This window comes from Heloderma suspectum, chromosome 2, assembly GCF_057233095.1.
Source record: "Heloderma suspectum isolate Gila_16-S chromosome 2, 16-S_ref, whole genome shotgun sequence".
Taxonomy (NCBI): domain Eukaryota; kingdom Metazoa; phylum Chordata; class Lepidosauria; order Squamata; family Helodermatidae; genus Heloderma; species Heloderma suspectum.
This window is the reverse complement of record NC_139459.1, coordinates 276,328,766-276,353,063: the sequence shown is the minus strand read 5'-3', so window position 1 is coordinate 276,353,063 and position 24,298 is coordinate 276,328,766. Positions and strand designations below refer to the sequence as shown.

Below are 24,298 nucleotides of genomic sequence, written 5' to 3'. Positions count from 1 at the left end.
CTGTAGCAGTGCTATTATTGAACAGCGGTTTGCTGCCCTCTCTGTCACCTTCCTCACTACCAGTCAAGCAAAGAGTGAAAGCAGCTGCAACCCTACATCCTGCCAGCTCTACGGAGAGGGTGAATATTCTAGTTTCTGATGTCTTTGTAGCACATGTGGGTAATTATGCACATTGCAATGAAAATAATAACCGTGGCTTCATAACGGCATCTAAAAATATGAATAATGCCAAGAGCCTATTGGTGAGCTTTTGTCTGTCACCTTGGGTGCTTGCTTTCAAGGTGGTCTCCCTGGAAGGAGAAGCTGGGCTGTCTGCTGTTGAACCTGTTGGTTTTAGCTTGAGATGTAACTTCTGTTTTACTTTATTTATCTGGCAACGTGGGCTTTAGCCTGCAAGAGTTTATGCTACAATAAAGTTGTCGGTCTTTAAGGTGCCACAAGACTTTCCCTACCCCTTTATTTTTTGTGGCAGGGTGCAGATGCGTGCCTTTGTTATTTTTTGAAAATGTGGAACGTGCTGTCTTAAGCAGGGGTTTATTGGAAGAAACTGATATGAAGTTCAAACTTGTCATGAAAGGATGTGAGATTGATGGGGAAATTCCAGTTGTGATTCATAATCCGGGGGCAGGTGATGGTGCATTGACTGAATGAGGAGACATCTGTTTCAGCCTAGCTTTAAGGCAGTGGGTTCCTTGGTGTTCAGAGGACACTTCATAGAAATGCCGATAATGCTCATCTCTCTTGCCAGTCCCAATAGGAGAGGCAGTGAGTGGAAAGAACCAAGAAAACTTTAGGACACCCTAACAGATCTCCTTGGGGCAAAAGACCAATGAAGCTGAGCCTAGGGATGCAGCTGCTCTTTTGTGCTTTCTCACTCAGTAGAGATCTTTTGGAAATTCCCCTTCTTAATACACAGTAGTGACTTACATATCTGCCTGGTGGACAGCATCCTTCAGTGTCTGCAGCAATATAGCCCCTTTGCATACAGTCCTTGCCCTCATCACACCACAGGTATGTGCTTAGTATCCACCATGGTCATAGCAGAAGTCGTGTCCTTTTTAAAAAGCACCACTCAGATCGAAGATAATAACGGTGGCATACTGCTGATATGAAGAGAGGCCAACGTTCTCATCCTATCAGCTCTGTGCAATAACCTCTATATTTCAAATATAGTTAGTGATGCAAATGTGTGCTCTATTTTGCCTAGGGCATGTCTAGATGTTATGTTACGGTTTATTTCTATGCCACCTTTTGGCCAAAAATGTCCCCAAAGCGACTCACAAAGAGTATATAAATACAACAATTCAAACAATACAATAAAATACAAGTTTAAGGCAACAGTATTTAAAACTAAAAAACCTAAAGCCCGAACAGACCCTTCCTCATGTCCAAAAGCAAAAACCAATCAGAAAAAATGATGGCTTTGAAGTGGCAAGCAGATGTGCATTCATTCTGCATTCATCCTGCGGTCTGGGATGGAAGATAAAATGAGTGCTTGTGCATAACAAGAAGGAAGTAGAGGAGGGTTGTACAAACAAGACATCAGTTTTTATGAAGGGTTGCTGGAGGATGGTAGAATGAGGAGGGATTGTTGTATGGAGGGGGAAAAATTGGTAGGGGGAGAATGTAAGTGCTCAGTGGTGACAGAAAAGCATTCTGTGCATGCTCAGAGGCACTCTGTATTTAAGAACATGAAAACTGTGCTGCATCAGACCAAGGTCCATCAAGTCCAGTGTTCTTTTCACACAGTAGCCAACCAGCTGCCCATGGGAAATCCACAAGCATAACATGAGTGCAAATAACATGCTAAGAGCTGAAAAAGCCTTAAACTGGATTTCAAGCATCATAGTTCCCTAGCTCCTGCACCTATCCTTCTGAAACCTTGTAGGTTTCTTGTCTGGGGGACACCTCTAATGACCTGTGCATTTTCACACAAATTTACCCCAAAACCATGGGTGTGTGTGTGTGTGAAGCAAAGCAAATCACTCTCTCCCCCAAATTGGAGAACTCCCTTTCCACATGAACGGCTGCACCTATCCTTCTGAAACTTTGCTGGTTTCTTACTTAAGGACACCTCTAGGCTGTCTGAAATTTTCAGAGCAATGGTCCACAGGTAGATAAGTATGTCCTCTTTTGGAGACCCTTAAAATGTCAAAGCTACCCTTGCACAAAAAACCTTGTGGTTATTATTCTGCAGTTTGGCAGACATGATCTCCTCTGATGGGGCAATGAATCCTGAAGTTTTCATCCAGTTCTTCCAAGGAATAAAAATATTATTGGCAGCTCCCTTTAAAAGAAAATCAAAATATAAAGGCACATAGCACAAAAACCTCAGCACCTATTTTTCTGACATTGGGCAAGTGTAATCTCCTCCTAAGGGACTACTATGCCTGCAGTTATCATCCAGTTCTGACCAAGAGAAAAAAGTTACAGTGGGTGTTTTTTGTTTTTTTTAAATTTCGTGTGATAGTCAACAGGAAGCATAAAAACCTCAGTTTTCTGAACCTTGACTCAGGTTTGGTACTGAGCTGAAGTGAACTGACTCCAAATTGGCCTGAGCAGCAGCAGGATATTTTCCAGAGTCTGAGTTGAAGTGGGGAGGGGGAGGGGGTCAGTGCACACTTCTAATGTATGTATGTATCTCCGTTTGTCTACCCACACATGCACACACACATATTTAGAAGTGTGCACTGACCCCTCACCCACTTTGACTCAAACACACACACACACACACGAATGGAAATTTATGTTATGGGCCTGTGCCCCAGATCTTTTAAGAACCCAGCAATGTTCCTGGTCTACATGCACAGCATGCATAACGACATGTCCTATATGGGATGTGCACCCAACCCCCAATGGGCAAGCCCAGATGGTGCTATTAACGACATGTCCTATATGGGATGTGCACCCAACCCCCAATGGGCAAGCCCAGATGGTACTATTTGTATCGTCAGAGCGATGTTGTGATAGTGACTTACCTCTTTTCTAGTGCTGAGCAGAGAGCAAGGAAAACTGCCCCCTTAGTTCTTCTCTCCCCGATGTCCGTTCTAGTTGCTGTGTAGCATAATGTCAACTTCATTGTCTCTCCAGAGTCAGGCACAGTTTGTTCCTCTGCTGTATTGACTTTGCCCCTCTAGGTTCTCTGGCAGTTGGAAGGCCTGTGTAAATAGCCAACAGTTGTCTCTGTGCCCTGGCTTTCTGTTTCACCCCTGTGAAGGTGTGGTGGGTGTAATAGAAAGGTGCTTCATATGGGGAGGGAGAGCTAAGACAAGTGATTTTGGGGGCAGCCCCTTGGTCCTAGGTGTGAGACTGCAAAGCATGACTAATGTGGATGGGAGGGAGGGAGGGCATTAATGCTTTCCTCTATCACAGGGGTGGAGAGCCAGTGGCCTTCCAGATGCTGTTGGACCCCAACTCCAACTCCCATCTGCCCCACCAGCATGGGCAGTAGCTGTGGATGATGGTTGTGGTCTAGCAACATCTGGAAGACCACAGGTGCCCCATCCTTGCACTATTGGGTAGAGATTGGTCTATGTTTCATTTAATTGTTACATTTGTATCCAGGAGCTTAGCGTAGCATTGTATCCTCCCAGCAACCCTGTGAAGAGATTATGTTGTGACCATGGGTTGGGTCACAGACAGCCTGAATAAGGCTATACATGTAGCAGATTCCAAAAGTGAGCCTTTGTCTCCTACATCCAACCCACTGTGTAGAGAACCTGGAATACAAACTAGGTAGGCAGGAGGTAGATATTCTGGGTGATTTTCGGTAGATGGACAAGAATTTCTGGCTCCCATCTAACAAGAGCAACAACTAATGGCACAATCCTATGCATGTTTAGACAGAAAAAAGTCCTACAACTCCCAGCGTTCCCCAGCCAACCATGCTGGACTTTTTTTCCTGCCTAAACATCCATAGCATTGGGCCTAAAAAAGCTTTCTGGCTCCTACCCCAAATTAGGTTTCTGAAAAAGAATGCGGCGGTGGTGATGGTGGGGAGATGAGTGTTTTTATGAAAGGACTTGTGAGGTTAGTTCTGGTACTGATCACAGATTCCTGGGCTGAGCATGTGCTCAATGACACCCTGTTCCTTAATTCTTAGTGCGTGTTCACCACCTGAACCAATATTTTGCACCTGACTATGATCGATGACTCCCAGGATTCTAGTAAAAAACAGAAGCCAGAGGTCTGCCCACCCCTGAACTAAGGTGCATGTGGGTAGACCTCACCCACATGATTCATCTGGTCTGTTATAGAAAAGAGGTGGGAAGATTCTGTGAGAGGGACATACATTTTAAGATTCTACATGCAGCTGGAGGAAGTGCCTGAACCCAAGACTCACTCTCATGTGCCATTGTATGTATAACCTACAATGTGTGCAGTAGTCCACAGTTTCTTGGCCAAGGCCATCCATTGGGTGTCATAGGAACATTCCCAGCTGTGCCCACTGTCCATGCAGGGTGGGATCAGCCTCCTGTAATTAAGATTTGGTATCATCTATATTTTGCACGATCTACTTTTGACCTGCTTGTCAGGAAGGCTTCCAGACAACAGGTTGACACTAAACTATCATATATGGGCTAAATGTCTGACAATACAAGTTTTATGGACTAGAAACTATTGCCATGGTTTGATCCTAGACTTCTGGCAAATCTATTGGCAATGTAGCATAACTCTCCCTAAGGCTCAGCTGCTTCTCCTTGCTTTTTATGTGGTGTCTGATGTAATACCTGGTATTTGTTTGACTTACCCTACTTTTGTGTTTAAATATACCCAAGGCAACTTACAACGTATAATAATAAAAACAATTGACAATAAAAGCAGCAGAAAAGAGCAGCACAAACTTTTGTCACCCAGTTAAAAGCCTTGAAAGATATAAAGCTCTTAACCTTTAAAGGACACCAATGTTGGTGCCTTGCAAAACTTTCTGGAGAGAGGATTGTACAGTCAGGGTGCTACCATCAAAAAGGCCCTCTACCTAGTTGCCACCTCTCAAACTCTGAGGCCAAAGTATATATGATGTTATTGATGTCTTACTTTGGCATGGAAGATTAACAACAACAAAGTTGTGTGTGTGGGGGGGGTGGACAAGCTGGATCAGGACCATGATGTGGGGAAGGGGGTCCTGAATGCGGCTACACTCCCCTTAGGGACTCAGGTTTGTAGTTTGGCTGTGCTCCTAAGTTCAGCCCTGAATCTGAATGCCTGAGTTTTGGAGGTGGCCAGAAGTGTGTTTGCCCAGCAGAGGCTAGCATGCCAGCTGAACCCATTCGTTAGAGATGAAGGATCTGCCCATGGGGACACACGCTTCAGTTCCACTTGGACTACTGTAACGTGCTGTACATGGAGCTGCCTTTGAAAAGTATTCAGAAACTTGTGTGGTCCAGAAATGTGTATAGTCCAGAATACTTTGGCCCGACTGTTGACCGTGGCTGGGTGCAAGGAGCATGTGACTCCCTTGTTACAACAGCTTCACTGGCTACCCATCTGTTTCTGGTCACAATTCAAAGTGCTGGCTATGACCTATAAAGGTCTATATGACTTGGAACCAAGCTAACTGAAAGATTGCATTCTCCCATACAACCCTGCCTGGTAGGCTCATGTGGGAGATTTTCGGGGGAGGCCCTTCTTTCGGTCCCACACTCATCAGAGGCAAGTTTGGTGGGGACACAAGAGAAAGCCTTCTTGTGGCCATTCCTAGGCTCTGAAACTCCCTGCCAAGTGAGGCCAGGTTGCCTCCCTCTCTGTAGTTCTTTTGCCATAAGGCAGACATGTTTTATTCAGGCAGGACTTTGGCATGTAAGCTAGTCTGCTGATGAAGTTTTTTTTTTAATTGTTGTGTTTTTAATTGATTTATTTTTCAGTTATGTTTTAATTACATGTTTGTTTTAATCACTATTCTATTATTGTTAGGTGCCTTAAGTGGCATTTCTGGTGGAATTGTGGGATATAAATAAATAAATAAACCCCTTGCTCCTGCTGAAGTCTTAGTCAGAATCAGGCCCTGTCATCTTTGCCATGGGAGAAAAGCTCCCAGCCCCTCCCAATGCAAAGCAGAGGTGTGGGGGGGTGATTCTAATTGGGACTGCAGTGGGGGCAAAGAAAGTCCTCCTTCGCATGGTCTTGATCCAGCTCGTCCTTGTGCTGGCTATTATTTTTAAAAACTTGCATGCCAGGGCTTAAAACACAAATAATGTCACATCTAGTTTGGCCTGCAGAGGAACTTGGAGGAGGGCCCGTGAAGCAGATCTTACAAGACTGGGCAGGTGTGTGTGTGAGAAACTATAAGAAGCTTGTTTTAACACAGTGATGCAGCTAGGTAATTTTGGATCCTGGACTTAATGGTCTTGTGGGGGTGGGGGGTGGCATTTGATGGTCTGTATTTCTTCAGTTATGGAGCACACAATTACTTGAGAATAAATACCATTTTGTTGTAGAAAAGGATAATATACTTTAAAAGTAAAAATAATAAAGTAGACATCTGTAATCATGAGTGTGCCTGGTAAAGTATTTTATAGCCCCTGGCTATAAAATATTTTAAGAAGAAAGGATACTCTGGCAAGCAGCATCCGTCAGCTCTGGCATGCCCAGGCTGGTGCAGATGCTGGGCCCATTTGCCACTGCCCTCTATCACTCTCTGGATGGTCATTTGGTGGGGGGCTGGGCTGTGGGGCCCTAGACATCAGCCCCAAGGAGTAGCCCTAGTTGCATCACTGTATTCACTATATATGAATATAGTTTGAATATAGTATGTTGGGCAGAAAACACTGCTTTCTCCTGTTTTACCTGTATTGCTCAGGCACGTGATATACATATTTGTGGATCTTTGTTTAGGTTCTCCGACCTAAGCAGTAAAAAAAACCAGATTAGTGCTCCTAAGTTCTCAGTGAACAGCCTGCTCAAGCCAAGGGGAGTCCTGAATGCTGGGGATGGTCGCATGTTGCTTTGGTATTTCCCCCTTCAGTGCTGGAGTCTGATAAAACATGAATGGCATGGCCTCTCTCCCCTTTCATTGGGCACAAAATCTGGCTTGTAAAACTGGTAGAAGCGACGTTCCCTTCAGCAGCTGCTGCTAAATGGCATTGTTTATGGCTCCCATTTACAGACAACATGTAATAACAAACAAGAGCGGGGTGGGGGGATGCTTTATAATGCCTGTGGCTTGTGAAGCGGCAGTACTTGCTACTTGCACTGTGTGTTACCTTTGCTTGTGTCAGATGCTAGCCTGCTCAGGGAATTGATTGGGCAGTAAAGCCCAGAGCCTTACGAAGAAGACAGGGAGGCGGGGAACTATGGATTTCTTGGTATAAGTGGAAGGGAGTTTGTAAGAGAGATTTAATTAACCCCATTTTATGAACCTGTTAGAAGGATGAGATAGTGATGATAATAGGAGGCGGGAAACCTGGGTGCTTGTTGCTGGATATGCTGGACTACCGTGAGCCGTGTGTCTGGCAAATAGCACCCGCAGATGCTACTCCATTTGCTCTAGGCCTCTTGACTACATCAAGCCAGCTTCCTGATTTTCTTAGTTATTCTGACAAATCCCACTGCTTTGCTGGAAGAAGGATGTGTTGGCATTCACAAGTTCCTCTATTAAACAAGTTACTAAAAGACCATTGAACTACAAGTGTTCCAGGATAGATGTTTACACTCCCTCTCTTCTTTAAATGTTAAAGCTGAGTGTGCTTGTTTTTAAAGCCAACATTCTTCAGCCACTTTGCACCTTCTGTGCAAAGAAAACCTGGATCCTAGAATGCAGATTGAGCAGATTTACATTATGTATAGCTTAATCTCTTCTGCCTCTCCCATTCATGGGGATGCTAGAGGGTATGCAGGGCAGAAACTGAAGCCCTGCACCACCTCTAACTACTACAGCAAGCCTTATTCTGATGTTTCAAGTCTCTCCATACAGCCATCAGGGCTAGTAACTTGTATTTTTCTGTTCTACTGTTTTTCCGTTAAAGCTGAAATGGCCAGGAAGCTGAATTCTACTCTGTCTGTACCTTTATTCTTTTGTCTTTCTTGTGTCCACACAGAATATATATAGTCCTGCTTATAATGCCCCTTTTGTGTTCCCTTGGGAATTTACTTATTGGTGGAGAGCACTTAGGTTGGCTATCAGGAGGTCCTTCTGACTAAAAACCTAAGGACTGGCTTTCCTTTAATTACTCCGATATTACAAAGGAACTAGCTAAGTCTTTAAGCAGTAAAACACATTGAGGAAATGTTGGTTTGCTTAAGATTCATTCGGATGTACAGAGCAATTTGATTGCCTGCACCCTTGGCAGCTAGAATATTTTTAATGATTTATTTATTTATTTTTACTGGGGGCTGGTTTGGTATATGTTGGTTTTTGCTAAGGTGGGTGTGATGGGGTAGAAAAAAAATCCCTATAAACCCAGAGCCCAAATGCAGACCAACTTCGATAAGAGAATTCTCAAGCAATGCTGATGGAATCCATCTAGTCTAATCCTTCTGCTGATCTGGCCTTATATCTGGGTCATGGGAAGTGGCACACGTCTGCAACAGCAGATGGTCTCCTAAGGAGGCTGTGTTCAGGGAAGTTTGGAACTGAATAACCTCTATTTCTAGCTACTGAGGAAGCAAAGATGCATACACTTGCTTTGCAGAGTACCCTATGGCAGTATGATCCTATACATGTCTACTCAAAAGAAAGCCCCGCTAAGCTCAAGAGGACTTACTCCCAGGTAAGCATACATAGGATTGCAGTCTAAGCGTATGTAAAGCTGCTTTGGGAGGAGAGGTCGGCCCAGACAGCCACAGTTTGCAAGGACTGTCAGGGTGAGCTACTAAAAGCCGATGTGTGCTGTAGGCAGGAATGGGCAGAAGGTAGATCTTATCCCATTCGGTGTGGGTCACCTAGTGTCTGATGGTTGCTGGGATGTTGGCCCAGGTAGACCTTGATTTGATCCAGCAAGATACTTCTTACGTTTTTAAGACAGGGTGCATACTTGGTATCACCGGACTAGTTTTTAGCATTGAGAGATCCTGAGTATGCACCCTTGCTTTCTAAACTGAAAACACCTCAGCAGACCATGGGAATTGTAGCTATATAGTTAAAAATAGACCATACGGGACTGAATTTGGCGTATCTTAACGTCCATCCATGAGAATAGGAGAGTGAGACAGCTCTTTCAGCGGTGGTGCCCAGACAACAGAACTCCCTGTTGGTGGAGATCTGCCACGTTCCCTTGTTTTCAGATGATTACTGAAGACCTCCTTGTTCCAGCCAGTGTTTAAAGTAAAATTTGTTTTAAGCTGTGACTTGCTAGTTTGGAGGTTCCCATTGTCTTGTTGTTAACATTTTGATTGTTTTAATGCCTAATTTTGCACTTGGGAGTATTGACTGGCATTTATTGATGTTGTTACTTAGATGTGTTTTAATCTTCGTTTTATAAGCTGCTTTGGATACTTTAGTTCTGTAGAAAAGTGGGGTTGAAATGAGAGATCATGACTGTGCATGTTTAAGGATACTGGGGCTTGAAAAGGTGAGTTTATAATAGTTCTTTTTGTTGGAATTGGAAGTGAACCAAAGGTACTTGCAAAAAATGAAGTGTTACAGCTCCTGCACAGAGAGCTATTGCTGTTAATAGCAGCTTTCTCAGGTGGTTGTCGGTAGTGGAACGTTTCTTATGTCATATTGAACTGTTAATTGTCAAGAGGGTTAGTTCGATAGTTCATACACTTTCCTATCACCTCTGACTGTGGCAGCTATTGTCCTGGATATTGAAATTTTCCTCAAACCCTGAACCCTACTTTCAAACCAGCCAGGTGATAACCTTGATTAAGCCAGACTGTACTGACTCTAAACTGGGTCATGCCATGTATTTATTATCTGGCTCTGTAGTCCACCTTTTACCAGTGGTTTGGGGAGAACAGTTACATAAAAAGAGGCAATACCCCGTGTGTGTTTTGTGAAAGTCCATGGTGTCCACTTCTCTGGGTGTTATGTTGTTACATCACTGTCCCTACTATTGGCTAACAGATATTAGAAAGTGTTCTAAGAATTAAACAAGGGGGTGAGGACTCCCCTGGCAAGCTATTTACTGTTCTGAATATCAAAACTCTAGAACAAATGGAAATATCCATTTTCTACAAAAAGCCACATGAGTAGTGTTAGGGTAAGTGCTCAGGAGTCATTGGATATTATAACCAGAAATGTATTAACTTTTTTTTTTTTTTTTAAGTATCTCAATGCATCTTCTCACTGTGTAGGAGGCAAGCCACTATTCTTGGCCACAGACCCCCACCTGTAAGATGGGATAACAGTGCTGACCTATCTCACACAGCTGTTTCAAGGATTGCTAAGATAATGTGAAGGATTTTGAATCCTTAGGGGAAGTGCTATACAAATTCTTAGTAATTGTTGTCTCTTCTTCCAAAGCTCTCAAGTTAAAAGGGTATATGTTGTCTACAGTTTATTCTGGTGGAATTGTTCTTAAGCAGCTGGTAGAAGCTGACATCTAATATATTCCTATGTCTTCTCTTACTTCCTTGCCTCCAAATAATGCAAAAATGGCACGTGAATGTAGCATGATATTATCCTTTAAAAAAAAAAGCATATCTTGCATTTCCAGTTATTTTTCCTTTTAGGAGATAACAGGTTTCTCTATTTTTTTTTAATTTGTGAAGCTGCTTGATGGGATAATTCACAGACTTTGCCTTTTGAACCTGTAGGAGTATAACAAGGACAAAAACTGTTTTCATGGGAGACTTATCTCAGTATTCCTTATCAGTTGTAAATGCTATTTTAAAAGCAGTTTTAGGGTGGTAACATGTTTGGGAATTCCCAGATGTCTTCAGCACTCACAACTGTATGTAGGATATGCGCCTAAAAATTGCACTTCAGACTGAAATGTTAAACCTGCCTGGCTATGTCCTGTGCCACTTCAGACTACAGGTGAGAACTCTACATAGAAAACTAGAGGCCAGGGAAACATCTCGTTTTTTATATACAGGGATTGTGCTCTGTAGGTGGAGGAGGAGCCCCCACCTACAGTCTGAAGTGCTACAGCCTAGACAGAGGTTGACCACTCTGGTGAGAGCTAGGCCAAGGTTTCTTGGGTTTGCCTTTCGTTTCTTTCTCCTGTTCTGCTAAGAATAGTTTACACTTTGAAAAAAAGAATGACTTAGTTGCTAAGACACGTCAACATCAAGTTTGCTTTGACAAAAACAATCTCTCTCCTATTTGTACAGTTACTGATGAGGTGCTTGGGTATTATGACAGACAGAGAATTCATGTGGATATGTAGCCCATCTTATTCTAAGGGCTCAGTGAGACAACCTATAACAGCCAACCACTGCTGGTACCTTTTAGTTCTGATGGTGCAGGCCTAGACTTACTCTAAATATGCAAGAGACAATGACCTGGTTCATACATCGCACTAAACCATGGTGGGTTGTTATCATGAGTGGTTGCAGGGTGGTGTGACGTCTGAACCCAGAGTGGTTTTCTCTGTCGTGGATTGTTTTACACAAATTGGCCACCCTGAGAACCCAGGACTTGTAGTAGAGTTGTTTAGGGAGGCTTGTTCTGCTGTCTGAACCTGGCAGGGCAAATTTATCTTGGGTTGTTGGGAACGGCTAGAGAGCCACCTGGGAACAGCAGCAAAAATCCCTGCCGCTCCTTGCAGTCTCACCAGTGCCACGGCCGCCACCATTCTCCCCCATCGCTTCTCAGCGCCCTCCACTTCAGGATGGATTTTTACTTTTTTTTCATAGAAATCTTGACGAAAGGATACCAGAGGGTGTCCCAAACGCATTCGCAATTTTATTTTTCTTCTGGTCCTGTGCAGGTGCACAGGAGTGAATGTCCACTACTAGGAAATTTGTGTAATTTCCCCCTCCAGTTTACTGCTGTGCCTTGAAATTTGTGCAATTTCCCCCTCCTTTGCCATGACGTTTGCATATGTTTAGTGATCCCGCTCACTGCTCTGTAACCTGTATGTATATCTGACAGCTAGCAACAGAGACCAGTGGATGGAAGCGACAAGCATGAAAGGGGGTGGGGAGCTGAAAGCGGTTGGTGGCTGCGGGAGAGAAGGAGCTTTAGGGGTGGATGTTACTTCAGTAGAACATGAAGCAGCCTTAAAAAAGAAAGTAATAGCTAGCAAGGGAAACACTGAAGTGGAGGATGAAATTGACAAGAGGGAGGATATTGGTATGCTTGGCTAAATAGCAAGCAGGTGGTCTTGGGCAAGCACCCCGCAACTAATAAAAAATTGTAAGCACATTCCCATGTTCATAAGGGCTCAGAGAATTATTTCCTTTTTGCGATATGATGCAGGGGGTGGGGAGTTTTACTCAGGAAGTGCCAAAGTGGACGATGAAACTGAGGACATTTACAAGAGGGGGGTATGGCTATGTTGGGCCCAGTAGCAGACAGGTGGTATTGCACAAAAAACCCACACCCCTTGCGAATGTGTTCCCACATTCATAAGGGCTCGGAAACTTAAATCCACTTGGCGATCTGATGTGGAAGGGTAAGAAGTTTCCCTCATGAGCCAGCAAACCCAGCAGACCGCTTGCAGAAATGGTGCTGATGTAGGAAACATGGAAGTGGATTTCTGCTGCAAAGACCCCTGGGACACATGTCCGCAGCGGCTGGGAGGACTGAGAGGGACTGAGGGAGAAACAAGCCACAGCAAGCTGCTGGGCATGTAACTGTGTGTTAGGAGTAATGGACAAGCCACCCACCCACTGTGACTTTTCCTCAGGGTGGCTTAGCGTGACATGCAAACTCACCCGACGATGGCTCCTGGGCAGCAGAGGGGATGAGTGCAGGCAACTCTGTTGTTCTGTTCCTCCCGTTCACAGCCTATTCTTGTGTGTGTATGTGTGTGTGTTTTGTGTGTGTTGCTAGGCTTTCTGTACTAGAAAGAGGAATATTGGTGGCTACTTGACAATTGCCGCAGCTGGAGACAGCCCAAAACATTTTGGTGCTTGAGGCAGAAAATCCAAATGGCATTTTTCCTGGTGGTAAAAATATAATGAACAAAGTAATTGACAACTTGCTGCCCTTTATGGCTACCCCCAAATCTTCTGCCTGAGGCAAGCAACACCTCACCGTGGCTCATGGTAGGGATGGCCCTGGCCCATGGACCTTTTCTTCCTTCTCTCCCTTATTTCCTCATAAATCTGAGAGAGAAGTTGGCAGTCATAGGGGGGAGCATTTTCAGCCAGCCAGAGACATACACATGAATGGCCCTAGGCGTACCGTACCAGAGTGTACTTGTTAATTTGAAAATTCTGAAGAACATTGAGAACTCCTCTGTTACTCTTATAAATCTTGCTGCATATCGGTGTTTATATTTAATTATGATGGCATTAATGAGGGAGAAATTACCACAAACTCTGAAACACATCATCACCTCTGTCGTCAGGCTGCTTATTCCTCGACGTGCTCTCGCACTTAAATAAAAAGATGTGGTAGGGTTAGGAACTTTTGAAAATGAGTGCAAAGTGGCACTTGTTTGGCAAGTCAGAATGCTCTGTTGTTGGTTGAAAATGCCGAGAGCTAAGCTGGACAAGACGTTAGATATATGTAAGCATTTCATGTGCCTGATTATCGTCCTTTTAATAGCAGCTGGGGTAGCCCTGATCAGTCAGGAGGGCTTTTCACAATTCCCTCCATGTCATCATTCTGAAACAGCTACTGGTCTCCTGGATTAAGAGCAGACTGGGGGGGGGCATGATTTTCAGTGGGGTCATAGTGGGGGAAAAGGGCTTAAAAACCCTTCCCCGCACTCCCAGACCTGATTGGAAACCCCCCTCTCCGCCCTGGCTGCTATTTAAAGAAATCAGGCCAGCATGCATTTAATGTCATGTCTAACTTGGCCCTGAGATTCATCTAAGGCTTGTCTTTAATGGTGTACGTTAGTGGAAATACTTCATTCTGATTAGCACGGGTTTTGAAATACATGCCAGGGATTGTGTCTCTTTTTGTGGGAGTGGCTGGATTGAGGAGAATAAGATCCTAACGCCAGTCTCAACAAACAAATAGCTCTATCTAGTATAAAACTGATGTATCACAGTTATAAGCAGTACAGACTGTTTTATCATGGTAGAACCACTTTAATACTAACATATCCTTATAGCTTGTTTCTTTAAAAGCCTTTCTACACTGAACAGTTTATAGGATGTACTGTTCCTGTATTAGCATCTCAGCTTAATCCACAAAGCTAGGTGTTAGCCTTAGATTTCTGTCTTCTGACTATAAAAGGAAGAAAGTGTATCAAATACATGAACGACGTAACTTTTTTTGTTCTCAGTCTTGACGATGTACACCACAACAACTACCTATATGTAGTAAGTTGTTAAATATATAATTATGTACAATTCATCATTGCAGAAAACTTATGAATTAGATTGGTTTGCAAAGTGAGATGACAGCATATTGGTTGCAATTTGGTAATCAGTTCAGTACATTCTTAAAAAGAAGCAGGAGGGATTAGGCCTGCAATTGGATGTGTAATCTCACTGAACACCTGGGGTAAAATGCACGTGACTTTAGCCTGTAATAAACATTGCCAGTGTCCAGAACGTAAGCATTCCAATGTGGAGCTACTTCATACATTGTGGCAGCAGATGTGTATCCACTCCGATGTCTGCATATGGCATGTGTGATATGTGCACTTGAAAATGTACATTGTCCCATATTCGCATTACATTTTAAGATGCAGGAGTACAGTGTTTTACACGTATATGTTAGTGAGGCTCTTTGTGAAACAGCCCTTATAGCGTAGTGTCTGTGTAAGTTTAAGATACAAAATTGGATATTGCAGTGTAAGCTGTATGTCTATGGAAGTTTGTAAATCACCCAGGAGACATTCATACACAGTCCAGATGGATGAAGTACCACTCAGAGGTCAGTGGGATGCCTTGTGAGTAAATTGATAAAGATGTAACTATATGGTAAAAGACCCATTAGATGTAGGATATTCATCGAACACATTTTTCCAAAGATCATTGCTGCGCAGGCTAGAGCGAAGATCTCCAACATGGCAGGTGCCGCTGCAGTCACAGACACCTCACCCAGTGCTTGCAAAGTGCCCTGCCAATACATGGTTTTAAAAATATATACATATTTTTTAAAAAATTTGAGTGCTTCAAAGAGAAGTGCAGGCCTCCAGCTCTCCACCATCTTTATTGCACAGAATGTCTTTGAGTCCTATGTAGATCTAAAGGCATTCTTAAAAAGTAAAGATGATGTATAGCTGGAGGCCAGCACTTCACTCTGAAGTCCTCCTAGCTGCCTACAAAAGAAAAAAAGAAGGAAGAAAGGGACTCCATTGCCACTGCCCGATAAGGGAGAAGTTTGGTGATGACACTGGAGCAACCAGAGGAAGACTGGGGATAACTTGGGAGGGGAAGAGCAAGTGGTGAGACCAGGTCTGGAGGTAATCCAACAGGGAAGGTGGGGGGAAAGCAGGGTGGGCTGCAGAGTGACAGGAGGAGTTGGGGTGGGTTGTGGGGAGACCTGAAAGGCATGGAGGGAGAAAGCAGAGAGAGAGAGAGAGAGAGAGAGAGAGAGAGAGTGTGTGTGTGTGTGATCGTGATCCAGAGAGACAGAGACAAGTAACTGGAGTGAGTAGATCTTTTGTGTTAGGAGTGTGGGTGAGAGAGTTGGAGAGAATTATTCTGAAAATTGTGTGTGGCATTGCAGACATCCCCTTCAGATTTAAGCACATTCCCTCAGCCAAATTTATCCCCATGAAAACCTAAGATGAAAGTGAAAATTTGTATTTGAACCCATACCAAGATTCAAGAGACACACTAATGTTTCCTTGATGTCTCCTTCACAGAAGTTGGATTAGGATACATCTGTTAACAGAACCAGTCTGAGACTCCAGTTTCTCACAGACATCCCAGGTCCATGAGAATAAAGCCAGACTTATATTTGAATGCCGTACATGATACCTGTGACAAAATAGTTTTTTTGGAATATGTTAATGGGTATTTTACTCCAAAGATGCAACTATTCAAATTTTACTCCCAGATAGTCTTACTAAGCTCCTTGAGTCTTATCTTGGGTTGGCTTTGCAGATGATCTGCAAACTTCTGTAGGCATTTGTCTTACACCTGCAATATACAGCTGATAGCCAAGAATCCACGATTTTCGCAGTAACACACCACACTATTGGTCTTGGGCTGTCTTCATAACTGACAGTAAGAACTGTACTTGGATTTCCCACATTTGTAAATCAAATGAAAATGTTTCATTGATTAGAATGGGCATGCAAGTTAACCATGAGTCACTCCCACTTCCTATAGGTTATAAAATATTAAAAATAACACATTGGAAGTGCATTGTGAAAAAACCCTTTGGCATGCAGTAGTAGAGCTTGGGTTTGGTGCCACTTTTGAGGCTAATTTACACTTTATGTACAGCCATGCATACACAGGTACTTGCTGCAATGAGCAGTGTAAAATGTGTAAGGGAGATCCACATCTCCAATGACTTGTAGACATGCAAAGACCTGCAAAGCAGCTCTAACTGGCCATAGCTACTTAGCTTGTATTAATGACATAATATGCATCCTTCTTTTCGTGCTTTTGGAGTTCAGCACAACAAATAACTGCATATATAGCAAGGACATATCTGTACATAGTGTGGATCAGCCCTTCGAATCTGGTGAACTATTTTGGCTTATATCTCTGAAGAGTGCAAATACTTGTTCCTCTTTACAGACCCTAGGGCTGCAATCCTGTGCAATGTACTGGTGATTTATTCTGTGTAAACATGCACAGGCTTAGCCTTGGGCTGTGAGATCAGCTCCCTTTAGTTTCTGCAACATATCTGATTGCTTCTGTGTTTAAAATGACTTGCTGCTGTGCTTTCAAACTTTGCAGATCTTTCTGACCAAGTTTTAACCCCAGGTAGGCTGGTTCTATATTGCCCTAGCAATTTCTAGGACATAATAATGAGAAATTATGATAATCAGTCAGTCACCTTTGTAAACTGGATTTCTTGAACCCCCCCCCCCCCGTTGTGTTGTTCAGCCAAATCATGTGTATACTCAAAGGTGAGTCCCATTAAATTCAGTCTGTGTACTCCCACATAAGTGTGCATAGATTGCAGCCTTTGGGTCCTTTCCCCTCAACAGTAGAAGAAATCTGGGTGCCTCTTTCTACTGTTCCTTGAAGATATATTGTAAAAGATGTAGCCTTATAAACAGCAATAACATGTAGCGTCCTCCTGTCCCTATGGCTAGTGTGCATCCCCTTGCTCTCAGGCTTACATCGTACCACTCTGTAGAGCAGGCCAGCTCAATTCCTTGAGCAAAACAAGCTGTTGCCGGGGTGACAAAAGGCAAAGGGTGCCCGGCCGGGGCAGAAGAGGGTCCTTGCATCTAGCAAGATGTACTGAAATTCAAGCCAAGCCTGCTGCTGGCTCCCAATATATACCTCCCAAACTTTTATTGTCAGGGGAAGTCACTAAACATGCTCAAAGACACTGTTTGCTCCTTAGGGATTCCACTGCACTAATTAGAAAGCAACGTGAGGGCTAGGTGTACTATTTCTGGGGCTGAGCCCTCCTTAGTTCTAGTCCCCTCTCTCAGTCAGCCCCCATGCCAATTCCAGCTGTTGCTGCTGTTACTTTCAGGGTAATCCCTGCAACTTCTGTGCTTACAACTACTGTTGCTTCTTCAGCAGGTAGATGAGTGTGCTACTGGAGGACATGGCCAGGTGTGTACATCACTTGGAATAACTCCTGTGTAGACTTCTTGGGAGGACAGCAATGACAAATCTTGATAAAATAGTTAAGAGCAGAGACATCACACTGACAACAAAGGTCCGCATAGTTCAAGCAATGGTATTCCCCGTAGTAACCTATGGCTGCGAGAGCTGGACCATAAGGAAGGCTGAGCGAAGGAAGATAGATGCTTTTGAACTGTGGTGCTGGAGGAAAATTCTGAGAGTGCCTTGGACTGCAAGAAGATCAAACCAGTCCATACTCCAGGAAATAAAGCCAGACTGCTCACTTGAGGGAATGATATTAAAGGCAAAACTGAAGTACTTTGGCCACCTCATGAGAAGACAGGATACCCTGGAGAAGATGCTGATGCTAGGGAAAGTGGAAGGCAAAAGGAAGAGTGGCCGACCAAGGGCAAGGTGGATGGATGATATTCTGGAGGTGATGGACTCGACCTTGGGGGAGCTGGGGGTGGTGACGGCCAACAGGAAGCTCTGGTGTGGGCTGGTCCATGAAGTCATGAAGAGTCGGAGGCGACTGACCGAATAAACAACAAAGACTCCCCTCATGTCACCATGATCCCAAAGAAATGCTTTCATGCCATACAGTCCCTATATACCCATACTAGCATAGAAACTCCTCTCAGAATGCCTTCTCTTCCTTAAGAACACAAGAGCCTTGCTGGATCAGACCAAGGTCCATATAGTCCAGAATTCTGTTCACACAGTGGGCAACCAATTGCCCATGGGGAACCCACACAATACCCATTGTATTGTACACAGGTGCAATAGCCCCCTCCACCCATGTTACCCAGCAACTGTTGTACATAGGCATACTGCCTCTGATATTGAAGGTAGCATATAGCCATCAGGACTAGCAGCCATTGATGGCTTTCTCCTCCAGGAATTTATCTAACCCCCTTTTAAAGCCATCCAAATTGGTAGCCATTACTACATCTTTTGGGAGTTAATTCCATAGTATAACTATGTGCTATGTGAAGAAGGACTTTTATCTGTCCAGAACCTCCCACCAATCAGCATGGGATGACCCCGAGTTCTAGTATTATAAGAGGAGAAAAATGTCTCCCTATCGATTTTCTCCACATCATGCATAATTTTGTACACCTCCATCATGTCTCCCCTTACTCTGCTTTTTTCCAAGCTAAACAGTCCTAGATGTTGTAACCCTCCCTCTTAGGGGAGTTGCTCCAGGCCCCTGATAATTCTGGTTGCCCATTTCTGCACTTTTTCCAATTCTACAATATCCTTTTTTAGGTGCAGTGACCAGAACTGTATATAGAATTCCAAGAATGGTTGCACCATAGATTTCTATAAGGGGAGTATGATCTTGGCAGTTTTATTATCGGTTCCTTTCCTAATTATGCCTAACATGGAATTTGTCTTTTTCACAGCAGCTGCACACTGGGTTGACATTTGCATTAAGCTGTCTGCCACAACCCCAAGATCTTTCTTGGTCAGTCACAACCAGCTCAGATCCCATCAGCGTATATGTGAAGTCGGGATTTTTTGTAACCAACATGCGTCACTTTACACTTGCTTACACTGAACTGCATTTGCCATTTTGATGCCCATTCTCCCAGTTTGGAGAGACTTTTTAAAGCTCTTCACAATCGCTTTTTGTTTAAGGGTACAAACATAGTTGGCTGGGGAATGCTGGGAGTTATAGGACATTTTTCTGTCTAAACATATATAGGATTGCACCCTAAATCACCCTAAATAATTTGGTGTCATCAGCAAACTTGGCCACTTTACTGCTCACTCCTGATTCCAGATCATTTATGAACAAGTTTATTTATTTATTTAATTTATTTCTATACCGCCCAATAGCCAAAGCTCTCTGGGCAGTTCACAAAAATTAAAACCACAAAGTACAACATAAAACTATATAAAATATGAAAGCTTAAAAGTACAGCCAGAATAAAACCCGCAGCAATGCAGAGATTTAAAATACAGATTTAAAATAGCAGAGTTAAAAGACTAGTGGTCTAAAATGCTGGGAAAATAAAAAGGTCTTCACCTGGTGCTAAAGCAAGTACAACGTAGGTGCCAGATGAACCTCTCTAAGGAACTCATCCCGCAGCCAGGGTGCCATAGCAGAAAAGGCCCTCTTCCTGGTAGCTTACCTCCCTCATTTCCTTTGGCAGGCGTTCCCAAGTTGAAAAACACTGGGCTCAATACAGATCCCTGTCGGACCCCATTGTTTACATCCATCCACTGGGAGAATTTACCATTTATTCCTACTCTCTGCTTTCTGTTCTTTAACCAATTACTGATCTACAATAAGACCTCTCCTCTTATTCCATGACTGCTAAGTTTGCTCAGGACTCTTTGGTGAGGGACTTAGTCAAAAGCCTTTTGGAAGTCCAAGCAAATAAGGTCTATTGGATCACCTCTCTCTACATGTTTATTGACATTCTCGAAGAACTCTGAGTAAGACATGATTTGCGTTTGTAGAAGCCACGCTGATTCTTTTTCAGCAGACCTTGTGCTTCTAGATGCCTACTAATTTTATATTTAATAATGCTTTCAACCAATTTACCTGGAACAGAGATTAAGCTAACCCGTCTGTAATTTCCCAGATCCTCCCTGGATACCTTTTTAATAATTGGTGTTACATTGGCCATTCTCCAGTCCTCTGGTATAGAGGCTGATCTTCGGGACACGTTACATATTTTTGTTAGAAGATCAGCAATTTCACCTTTGAGTTCTTTAAGAACTCTAGGATTCATATCATCTTGGGCCAGTGATTTATTAGCTTTTAATTGGTCCATAAAGTCGAGAACTTAAATCATTAGTCACCACTATTTGCCTCAGTTCCTCAGACTCCCTTCCTGAAAACATCAGTTCAGGCACAGTTATCCGTCCTACATCTTCTGCAGTGAAGACAAATGAAAAGAATCTGGGAGTTGTATGACTTTTTTCTGTTTAAATATGCATAGGATTGTGCCCTTAAAGAATTCTTTATTGTCACCTTGATGTTAGCAATTTGCTCCTCAAAATGTTTTTTTGCATCTCTTATTGTCTACTTGCATCGTCTTTGTGCAAGTTTGTGTTCCTTTTGGTTCTCCTCATTTGACAGGACTTCCATTTTTTGAAAGAAACTTTCTTTTCTCTAATAGCTTCCTTGATGGAGTTTGTTAACTATGCTGGTGACCTCTTGGACTTAGTGCTACCTTTCCTAATCTGTAGAGTACATTCTAGCTGAGCTTCTATTATTGTAGTTTTAAGCATTTTGAAGAGATTTAACCCTCTTGACTCCCCCTTCTAATTTCCTTTTTACGAGTTCCCTCATTTTAGAGAAGTTTCCTCATTTGAAGTCAAATGTGACATGCTGGACATCCTTGGCAATTTTTCACTTAAAATATATATTAAATCTGAGAGCACACTGTTCTCAATTGGTTCGACAACACTCAGATCTTGTACTAGGTCCTGGATGACACCATTTAGGATTAAAACCAGGCTCACCTCACCATACTGGTCAGTTCCATGCCCGTCCTTGCTGGAAGACACACACCCTTCCCTGTTTAACATAAGAAATGTTAGCATGCCACCAGCATTCAGTAAATGGAGCTTCTTCTTTTTCTTTTTTGCTGTTTGGTAGCCTTTGGGTTATATAAAAAGTACCTGATGGATCACTTTGGATTAATTTGGTTCAGCATTATTATTTTTCAAACAACAGGAATGAGCCAGATGCCTTTGGGAACTTGTAAGAAGGGAGGAACACAAACTGTGGTTCAGTACTTTGTATTCAGTGGTAGATTACCAACATGCATGGAGGTTCAGCTATTATGCTGAACAGTTGTTCCTAGGCACATTCAGAGGGAATGGGTCTAAGGGCGCAATCCTATCGGGATAGGTGGCCACCTCTAAACTTGGAGGCGACCACCTATCCAGTGCGGGATCTTCCCCTCCACACTTCAGCTGCCCTGCATTTGTGGCTAGACAGCTGATTTTGGCTGTCTAGCTGCGGGAAGCCAGGCAGAGGGGGATGCTGGACAATGCATAGGAAACGTCAGAAGGGCACTTCTGCCCTCCCTGCCCCAGCCCGCCCCCAGGAATGCTCCGTTTTCACCGCTCCACACTGCTCTTACTAGCACGGACCCAATCCGTGCTGCCTACGGATTGCTACATGAGAGGGGGTGGAGGTCGGTTCCCAGGAACTTACCTATCCTATGGCTGTCCAGCCACTGACTAGCGGTCATAGGATTGCGCCCTAATTTTCTTTTAAAACGATGTAATCACATCTGCCTAGTGTGGTTGGGCCACTGGATGACCTTAAGCTCAAGTTTAGAGAGAGACATTTCTCCTTATTCACTTCTTAAGTTCATAAGCCTCTTTCATATTCCCAGATTAGTCATCCTGCCCCCCCTTAAAAGTTCCAACTGCTTTGACTTTTTATAGGGAAACTGTTCTAACGCCTTGATAATTTCCACTGCCCTTCTATAATTAGCCTTTCTGCAGTAGGCTACACTGTGTAGCCACACCAAAGGTTTGTATAATGGCATTATGATAGTTTCAGTTTTATTTTACGTTCCTCTTAAATATTCCCAACATGTGAATTTGCCTTTTTCAATGCTGCTGTACACTGATGACCTTCTTAACAATTTCTAAAGGGGTAGCCAAATTAAGGTATAATCCTGTGCATGTTTAGACAGAAAAAGGTCCTACCACTGTCAGCATCCCAGATGGCTGGCTGGGGCATGCTGGGAATTGTAGAACTTTTTTTTTTGTCTAAACACGCATAGGGCTGTTGAAGTAAAAACTAGGGAGCCTTGTGGCACCTTAGAGACCAACAAATTTATAATGGCATAAGCTGTCGTGGACTAGAGCCCACTTTATCAGATGCATGGAATATTATCTGCAGCTGGCAGGTGTATGCGTGCACACTCTCCCGCTCGCAGAGAATACACACAAACTTTAGCAGCGACTGCGGGAAATGAAATCCAAGCCCCTTTGCCACCCAAGCAAAGGGGCTTGGCTTTCTTTCTTTCCACTCTTTCCCGGATAGTAACAGCGGAAGGGCTTGCAGCCGGTCATTGGCAGTCAGATACCGGGGTCTTGAAGTTCCATTGCGATTTAAACACTGCAACCTTTTAGCGTAGGGGCGACAAAATGGCTTGTGCCAGACTTGCCTGGGATACATACGCCTTCCGGCGTCGTCTGTCTGGGGCTTCTTCTTTTTTTAAATCAAGTTACAGAGTATATTGGCTCGCTCGCCCTTTTTGCGTGGGCACACCGTATCCCAATGTTACAAATTCTAGGTTCCATCCCGCTCCCCGGTTACAGTTGCCATGGCTCCTTCCTCACACCCCCTCCTTACGTTGTGCCCCCGCTGCTGCCGCGTGCGGCTTGTTCCGACGGGAGCAGCCGCGACTGCGCAAGACGGCGATGGCTGACTAGCGGCAGCAACAGCGCCGCGCCTGGTCACGTGTCGCCTCCCGGGCCCGCGCTTCCACCCTCTCCCTCGGCTCGCGCTGGGCAGGCACGCGCGCGCGCTCGGCCCCGAATGTTGTGAATAAAATGCGCCGTTTGCTACACCCCGGCGGCGCGGGCGGCTCTTAAAGGGGCAGAGACCTGGGGCCTCGGGCACCCCCTTTACCTTGCCCGGCTCTGCTGGGAGCGCGGGGATGGTCGCCGCTCCCTGGGAGCGTACAGCAAAACAAAGAAGCCACCGGAAACAGCCGCGGCAGCTGTGGGGGGCGCGGGCGCAGGGCCCAGAGCGGGCGCCCACGAGCAGCAACAAAAAGGGGCTGTTTAGGCTGCAGTTGCACCCGGAGAAACGGAGGAGGTAGGTGGGCCCGGGCTGGGGGAGAGCGAGCGAGCGAGCGAGCGGAGGAGGGGCGTAATTGTATGCGTTCAGTCGCGAGCTAGCGATACAGGGGGTGGGAGGGTCGTGCGGCTTGGGCTGTTGAGCTACAAACCCCCCGACGGATAAAGGCCCTTTGGAACCACAATAAAGAAATACAAATGCAATCCGGGTGTTGCTCGGGCTTTATGCATGATAATGGGGCGGGGGGCGCTAGGCGTGCAGCTGTTGCAAACTGCAGCCTCGCTCCAACACCAGTGCAGCCCGGGGCATTTCCTCGTTTTGAACTGTGGTCTGCACCTGCAGCACGAGGGCTGTGCAGTCAGTCATGTCTTCGCCCTTCCCCTGCAAAATGCGAGGTGGCGCCCCTTTCGCGTTTCTTTTCGCTCTATAAGCCCCCCAGGCTAGAAAATCCCAGAGAGGGCTACCGTTTCATGCTTGTTCCTTTTGGCTGAGGAAGAGGCAGTTGTTGCTGCGAAAAAGGGGGCGTAGGTTGGCTTGTTGAGAGCTGAGGAAGAGGAAGGCGGGGAGGGGGGAAGCTTCTGCTTCCTTGACTCGTGCTGCTCCTTTTCGACGCTGTTGTTGCCTTTGTCTGGGGCGATGAGGAGGGTCGTGTCTTCCCGTGGGGTTTGGGGAAGGGGTGTCCCGGGCTCCGCTAGCAAGGGATAGCGAGGGGGCTGTGCTCCTTCTTGCTCCTCTGCTTTTCTTCCCTTGCTTTTCCCTCTTAGCTGGGGCAGGCCGGAGGACGAGGCTGCC

At 44.6% G+C, this 24,298-nt stretch overlaps 1 protein-coding gene and 1 long non-coding RNA gene across 12 annotated transcripts in view; one reads left to right on the top strand and one right to left on the bottom strand.

The window, feature by feature from the left end:
* RNF44 (ring finger protein 44) overlaps positions 1 to 24,298 on the top strand; it is a 90,655-nt gene that overhangs the window by 6,898 nt on the left and 59,459 nt on the right. For 8 of the 11 annotated variants that reach the window (XM_084839336.1, XM_084839331.1, XM_084839332.1 and 5 more), the window contains exon 1: positions 2,285 to 23,524. The exons of the other annotated variants lie outside the window; for them this stretch is intronic. The gene's annotated coding sequence lies outside the window, so the exon portion shown is untranslated. Of the gene's footprint in view, positions 1 to 2,284; positions 23,525 to 24,298 lie in introns of those variants that run through there. 11 annotated transcript variants of the gene reach the window in all.
* LOC146354611 (uncharacterized) lies at positions 345 to 21,332 on the bottom strand. Its single transcript, XR_014788452.1, has 2 exons — positions 21,202 to 21,332; positions 345 to 3,158 (listed from the first exon to the last, which is right to left on the bottom strand). It is a non-coding gene; the product is annotated as an uncharacterized LOC146354611 (long non-coding RNA).